Genomic DNA, 8,453 nt, shown 5'->3' with positions numbered 1-8,453 from the left:
GAAAGAAACAAAAGTGAAGAAAAAATGCAAAGAAGACACTTACGCAGACCTATTTGAAAGTGTTTCTTGTTAGGAAACAAGTGCTCCTGAGCCTCTAAAGGTTATGCCTCTGCAACAGCTCCAAGATGTGTTTGCCTTCAGCTATATAAACAGTGGTTAACAGACGTCTGCAGAAGAATTATTTACACTATGAATAGTAGAACAAAAAGTTCCTTTCCTACTTTTGAGTTATTTCATCACTAGCTTGCTATAGACTTAATGTTTTGAAAAAAAAAATTTGCTGAAGTAAAACCAATTCCATTCTTATCTGTAGCAGATCAGCTCTTTAAAGGGTGCTGAATATTACATCCTTATTTGATTTTTCTGTGTCTAAGGAAAAAATAAACCATATTGCTATTGTGGCATCTCCCCGATGTGAGGCTTGGATGTGAGATAAAGTTAGCAGGCTTTAGCAAGTAGCATTTGCACATTGGTAAATGTGGTCATGGGGATGATTAGGCTCTTAGCCAGCAGTAAATGCATAGTGATGTGACTTGTTCTGACAGGAGAGAATGCTAAGCTAACTTGCACATGGTTTGCCTATAGAAAATGCAAAGTAATTCACGCTGACTATTTCTGCAGACCAGCTGATGTTAATAGGTGCTAACTTGGTGGTGCTTCTGAACTCACAAGACAGTGTGATTTTTCTGGTCTTTCAATAGGCTTCTGTGGGTTTCAGATTTCTATGTATGTGAATGTGTGTTGCATTAGACACACGGCACTTTAACATTGCAAGTTATTCCCATGTTTATGCTGGCCAGAATAGTCTTATTCCGAAGTAGGTATGGTATGTGTAATGGGACAGAAAAAACAGATAAATGGGAGTAATTGTGATAAAGGTAATGGGTACTAAGCCGAAACTGGCACCCACAAAATACAGAGGAAGAGCTCAAAAACAGTTCTGTGTGGCAAAAAGATGTCCCCATCTGAGCGTTATTGAGACAGGGTGGAACAAAACAATGTTTTGAGGAGGCTGTGTTGCAGCAGCCTATGGTTGGATTTAGCACCAATTGCTCAAAAAGGAACTGATAAAGGTGAGAAGTCAGATAACCAGAGAATTAATACCTTTCCTCTGCTCTTTTCCCATCCTTTCTAACAGGAACGGATGAAATCCAACATTAATTAAGGGACAATAAGTACTTTTGATTCAGTGATTGAAACTAAGTGCTGTTCTGTATTTTTACATTTATATATGAAGGTTATTGAATGGATGATAAGAGACAAGGGGAAAACAAGTAAAGAAAACACAAACCAAGCCTTTTCTTTGTCATTTTTAAGAAATGGTGTGCGTCCAATGGGAGCAGGAAAATTAATGTAAGCTTAGGATTTTTTACGTCCTGAGCGGTAACAGAAGCTAAAGGAAAGAAGATGAGAAAACACATATGCAATCTAGACTGAAAATAATCCAATGGGAAATAAAAATTTAAAATGTTCTTATTTATTTACACTTAATTGCTTCCCACAATACTTGTTCTAACTGACCAAAGAAACTTTGCTAGGGGAAAGAAACCCACAACTTAAATGCAACAGCCTGGAAGACTCTTTTTCTTCACATAGTTTTAATGGCTGGACAAGTCTTAAATAAGAAAAAAATTTCCTGTCCAGGATTTAAGCCTCTTGACTTTGCAAATCAGACAAGATTATTGTTGAATCTGAAGTAAGAACATTATTTTGTTGGAAAATTGCAGGTAAATGAGAAAGGTCATGCAGGTATTATGTGTCTACAACACTCCTTACCTGGGATGCAGTAGGATTTATCTATGAAATTATGTGTTGTTGGTATTTCATACTGTAAAGACATTTTAAACAAATAAGATATTAATAAACCAGATGAATTATTATTGTAGATGTGTTATGTTGGCTATTGTGCAGTCTTAAGGATTAATTTGAAGTATAATGAACTGAAGCAAAAAAAGAAAAAGCCAAACAGACAAAGTTCCAAAATCCTTACCATTAACATTGTCTGAGCAATCCAGTGTATTCTTTGTTTCACTTTGTCTTGCTGATAGGTCAGCAGTCCCGGTAGTAGAAGGAACAGCTTAATCAGAGTAGGAACAAATGTGTTCATTTCTTCATTGCTGGCTACTTTCTTTCTCTCAGCTGAACTTCAGGCTGGCATGTAGATAATCCAGGAAAATGCAATGTCACAGTCTTTTGAAGGCAGAAGTTCGTTTATTTGCACAAGGGATTATAAAAACATGTATGTTTTCTGTTGTGACTAGCTTCTGAGTCAGAGCTGGAATGTGCAGTGGAAGAGTACTCATCCTTGCTGGCCCACATGGCGCCCTCCTTAACCACAGTCTCTTGCTCAGCCTCCTATTAGTGGGCATTTGTCAGTGTTATGATTTTCCACAGTCTGAAATGCAAACAGTAGTACCAAATAGCATTTTCTAAACCCCTATGTGTTACTGGAATTCTCCAAGGAATCCTTGTATGCCTGGCTTTTTTTCCCTGCTTCATATGTGTCATAGAAAACTGACTGAAAACCCTGCCATGGACATTAAATTGTACTTCCAGATTTCATATGCCATTTATGATGTGCAGTTTGCACTGTGTTTAAAATGGCTCTAACAGGCAGTGCTCTTATTAAGAGTTACTGATCCTGTCTCTGTGAATATTGATATGATGTACAGTGGTGCCAACTAGCGCTGATTACTTCCTGTTCTTCAGCACTGCTGTCTCTGTAGGAGTTGAAGCTGCAGACTTCCTTAATTAATCATGCCGGTCTAGAAGCCGAAGACAATAAGGGCTAAGTATAGTGAAGCCTCCTGCTATAGTCAGCTCTGCTTTCCTTTAAATACACAGCTTGAATGTAGGATAGCAAAGGTAATCTTTCAGGGATTATTCTGTGCATTTTAAATATATCCTGAAATACTTGTGTGGTGCCTCTCTCATCCTTGGGCTTTGTCCAAGTGAAAAACCTGAAGATTCCTGATTATAGATACGGATCAGGCAGAACTAATAGCCTGGTACTAGGAAAAAAACAGTCCTTGAATTACATGTTTCCAGAGGAGGTTTCAATGTGTTCTGTAAAAAGGTTAAATCATATTTCTCTGGTAGGTGAGGAGAGTATCAAAGAGTTCAGTAACTTGCTACATGATACAGAAAAAATCAGAGGTGATGGGGGAAAACACTGATTCTCACTCTTTCATCTATGAATTTTATTTTTCACTTCTTAAACTGAAAATGCATACATTTGAATTTTATTCTTCTTCATATTAAGAAAATGAGATCCATAGATCAGAACAGTTACAGATTTTCCCTGCTTTTCGAAGTCTATATGTCCCAGGGAAGGGATTTTTGGTCACTTGTTTCCTTCCCTCTGTGACTGGACTCCTTGATGGTAAAATAGGCAGTGAAATAAATGGTGCTGCAGCACTTTTTTCTTTCAGAGAGAAATACAGGCTTTGCTCAAACAAGGACACATAAGATAGAAAAAATGCATTTTTAGATGTCATTATGTTTCCAAGAAGCACTTTGCTGAAACTTCTTTGTTTTTAATGGATAAGCATAAACACACCCCAATGAAGGCTTTCTCTGGTATCACATCAGTTTCTTGCATTTAAATGAGTGGGTCAGCTAGAAAGGACAGTGGAACCTTTTATTAGCAGCTGACTTCTCTCGAGTCTCATTTTACATTTTTGGTTCCAGCATTATTCAACTGAAAGGAGATACTATAGGTTAAAAAATTAAATAAATAAAAAGGAGGTGAATAAGAGAGAAAAAGCAGCTGCCAGACATCAGCTTCCATTGTGTTCTTCAAAAACATTTGTGTCCTCAGTGATATTGTAAAGAACCATAACGCAACATGTTTCCTTGTAAAACAGGTAGTCTTTTGTATTCTCTGGTAAGAGCTTTTCACAAGCAAAGTCTATGATACAGAGTTCAGTATTTTTTAAAAGCTGTCTTAGATGAAGAGGCTGCCCATCATGTAAGAAACAAAAGCAAATACCCCAAAAATTATATTTCACCTGCTGAAATCATTATGGTAGTGCTGCTCTTTAAGGAAGTCCTTATTCTCCCTCCAGTCACTTTGTGATGTTCCGGAAGACCTCAAAAGTGCAATTGATGGCATATTTATTTCTGTCAGGAACTCTTCTTACATTGGACAGCCTGATGCTCTTTCCTCATCTTTAGTGATGGTGTTCCTTGAAAAGCTGCAGGATATCTTAATTTCTCTTGAATTTTGGTTTCGAGGGTTCATTAGTGTACAAATGACAAAGACATTATAAGACCTATGCAGAAAATGTATAGACTTACCACAACACATCAACAAGTGAGTATGAGATGTCCTAGGCAATCTTTTCCTTCCTTTATAGCTCTTTCCAGCTCTAGCTGGACATAAGCACACATATTTTTGTTGTTTTGGTAACAGAGGAGAAGGTTGTTCATCATTAGTATATGATGAATTACAGAGCTGTTACAGGGCTACACTCCCTATAGAATGCTTATATAATTAATATGGCTGACACCTTTTTAATGAGAAAATAAAGTAATAGAAAGGATTTGTTGTTAAAGCTATGTTTTCTTTGGGACACAATATAAATTATTTCCTTGAGGAGCTGATGACAGGCCTGATTCATCCCTGGTGTAACCTTACTGGACTCAGTTGATTTGCATGAGATAGATTTTGTCCATTCTTTTGGGGAGAAGAAAAAAAAAAGAAGTTGAGAATTACATAGCTGGGAAGGTATCCAGTTAGTATCTCGTATATGAAACTTTTTTGCCAGGTTTAGAGACTCAAATGCTTTACTTCCATGTTGAGGAGTTAAAGAGAAATATAAGGTAGAACTTAAAGTTACTGTAATGGATTGAAAATATTATTCCCTCCCTCCCTCCCTTTCCTCCCTCCCTTTCCTTCCTTCCTTCCTTCCTTCCTTCCTTCCTTCCTTCCTTCCTTCCTTCCTTCCTTCCTTCCTTCCTTCCTTCCTTCCTTCCTTCCTTCCTTCCTTCCTTCCTTCCTTCCTTCCTTCCTTCCTTCCTTCCTTCCTTCCTTCCTTCCTTCCTTCCTTCCTTCCTTCCTCCCTCCCTCCCTTCCTCCCTCCCTCCCTTCCTCCCTCCCTCCCTTCCTCCCTCCCTCCCTTCCTCCCTCCCTCCCTTCCTCCCCTTCCCTCCCCTCCCCTCCCCTCCCCTCCCCTCCCCTCCCCTTCCCTTCCCTTCCCTTCCCTTCCCTTCCCTTCCCTTCCCTTCCCTCCCTTCCCTTCCCTTCCCCTCCCCTCCCTTCCCCACGACGAAACATTAAAAGGAAGCCCTTCCCTTCCTTCACTACTCCAGAACTTTTTCTTAGTAATTTCAGATTAAGAGTTACTTGTGTTCTTGCAGCTTGGTGTAATTTTTCTGTTCTCTTTGTTTCTATACTGACTTAGAGGGACAGTGAAACCAACTCAGAAGCTGTTAAGACCCTTGTCAGGAACAGTCAGTAAGAGGAATAGATGAAAACTGCAGTGAAATCTTTAATTAAGAATGCTGCATAACAGAGGTAGAAGATTCAGTGACAGGACTGGAACAATTTGAATTTGTATTATTTAAAACTCTTAAATAGGATATTGTAAATGAGTCATTCAAAGTTATTAGAAAAGAAGAAAAAGGAGATGCATTATAATAATTAAAATCCCCTTCACCACAAAATAAAATGTTTGTACATCTTGCAACTGTTTATAATTGAAACTTAGATAGTAGTAGCCTATAGAGTAAAATTTGTAAGACTTTCAAGTGTTACATGCAGCATGAATTTTACATTTGCTGAGTTCCACCAGAATAGCTACCAGTTTCCAAGATGGATGTATGGCATCTTGGCAGGAGATGGATTTCCTGCACTCCCTGCAATGAGTTCACTATGGCACAAGCACTTAATTCATCCTGCTTGTGCCACACGTGTTCACAAAATCCCAGTTTCCTGATCACAAGAAACATTCAAATGCTTTATTATTTGTGTTATGATATAAAGTTGGGCCTCACTCCAGTTAAGTTCCCTTTAATTTCAGGGTAGTTGAGATATGAAAAACAGATTATATCAGGGAAGAACAGTAAAGGAATCATCACAGGAATTACAGTAGTGCAGATATGTTAGTTCAAGTAGTGTTTGGAACTTGCAGTTTTGTTTCTGTTTGCTAATCTGCAGAAGATACAAACTACTGTTGTAATTACTGTTGTAATGCAAGGCTTTTTAAATTAAAGAGACCACAACTGAACTGCTGAAATGTGCCATGCCTCAAGATAATTAGGTGCAGTGAATTTCCACAGGGTGTAGGTAACCCTAGGAACTCATGTATGACTTCAAAAGTGAGTTAAGGACTAAATTCACTTAAAGTTTTTTTATTTGCTTTCTACCATTTCATAATTAATTTAATCAGGAGAAATTTTAGTACTAGTTTACAAATGTGGTATTGCCTAAGAAAGAGCACCACCTAGTGCAGGATATCACTAACATAAACCCCTTTCTGCTCACGTGTCACTTGTTGGTATTTAGCTAATATAATATGAACTATCATGTTGCAGGGAGTGCCAGTCCAGTGGCTCCTGTAGCAATATAATTTTGCAGTTACTTGGGACACCATGGATTGAAAATTACTTGCCAAACAAGGACAACAAAACTAGATGCACTGAAATTCAGGTAATCATTTGTGAGAACCATATGCTTATTAAGAGGAATCTGCCTGTCTTCCTGCCCACAGTGTTGGGTGATATGTTAATTAAATAACTCAATCCAATCTGTTTATAAACTAGTTTGGACACTGATTCTCAGAGTATATTTAGAGACCCGAGTTAAGCTGATACTTTAAGGACCTCGTTTAACTGCTCAGAGCCTTTGCTCAGCTTCTGCAGAACCTCAGAGCCTACCCAAGTTACTTAAGCCAGGCATTCACAGGTATGCAAACCACAACCAACAGGCAAGATTAAAGATCTAACTGTCATTAAGAAGGGAAGAAAAGAAGAAAGAAAGGAAGCTTAGATTCCATAGAAGACAGGTAAAAGAAACTTACAGGCTGGTATTTATGAGTGGCTGAGGAAGGAGAGAAAAAAGTGAGATACAGGGTGGTGTTTGTTCTGCACAGGCACTATTTTGGTTCTTCTGCAAGGAAACAAGCATGCGCCTTTGGCCTCAAGGTTGTTTAATCAATATTTGTATATTATGTTTCTGATGCAATCTGTTAGCATTAGGGTAGGATTAAAGGAACTGTCTTAGTTAACAGAAGATGTAGTGATGACAAGCTGGATTTCATCCTGCACCAAATGAAGGTTAAGATGTCCCTCAGGTACTTGGAAAAGATTATTTTTGGATGAACACTACGTATTCAACAAAAAACCCTAATTAATCATCAAAGAGCCACTGTCACTGTAAAATTTTACATTATCTTTGAACAAGCACTTTAACAGAAACTGATAACTTTTCTCTTTCTGAGCTGACATTGTATACAGATTTTGGCTGAATGCTGGAAACCTTGCCAATTTTCCAGTTCTCAGATCTGCTCTGAGAAAACTGCATATGCTCATATTTATTTCAAAGTACCTCCTGGTTTTGAATAGCTCCATGTTTTGCTTTTGAAGTTGTCCTCTTAGTAGATGATTAAAAAAAAAAACAACACAACAAAACAAAACAGAAATAAGTGGAAATTTTAGAAAATTTAGATACAGAATACTTCCCTGAACATTTTTCTGTTCTTTCTACCTCTTTTACAACTGCCAAAGAGAACCTTCTACTAAAGAAAAAGCTGCATTTTCATTCTTATTGAGCTAATGAGGAGTAAACTAAAGAAACATGATAGGAATATTCACAGACTCAGTGAGCTGTGATTCAGTTTCCCTTTCTGAGTATACAATTTTGCTAACAGTAAGAAGTAGCTTTGACAGAACAAAATGTTATACTTACAAAATGCATTCAAGAATTGGTGTCAGGAGTAACAGTTTTGGGAGTGGTGGGGAGAGGTAGGCTCTAGCCAAGCGGCAGAGCCAAAGAGAAGTTTCCCCTGGAAAACAGTAGGCCAGATGGCAGTACCTCAGCTCTAGACATTCTAGGGAAAACAAATGTGGTAGCATATAAGGCTTTTTTACTGCTCATTTAATTCACCTGAGCTTATGGTTTCCATTATTTTAATCTCCAAAATGAGCCAATGAAAGAAAACAGAAATAGACAATTGAAAATATAAAGGTGTTTCTCTTGCACAAGTATTATGAAAAAACACATTTTTTTATTACATGTTGCTGGTAGATATAACTGTGTTCTTTATTAAATCATGACTGACAAAACATTTTGTTTGTTATTTCATTGATTCTTACTCTTCTGTTGGTTTATATGATTTGTATCTAATGGTATGTATCCATGTTCAGCTGTTTGGGAGTTACGTTGTTCTGTCTATACCTGAACAAATAAACTGGGCTTGTTTGTGCTATCTTGTAAGAGTAAAGGGTACCTT

This window comes from Apus apus, chromosome 4, assembly GCF_020740795.1.
Source record: "Apus apus isolate bApuApu2 chromosome 4, bApuApu2.pri.cur, whole genome shotgun sequence".
NCBI classification, from domain to species: domain Eukaryota; kingdom Metazoa; phylum Chordata; class Aves; order Apodiformes; family Apodidae; genus Apus; species Apus apus.
This window is presented reverse-complemented; position numbering follows the sequence as displayed.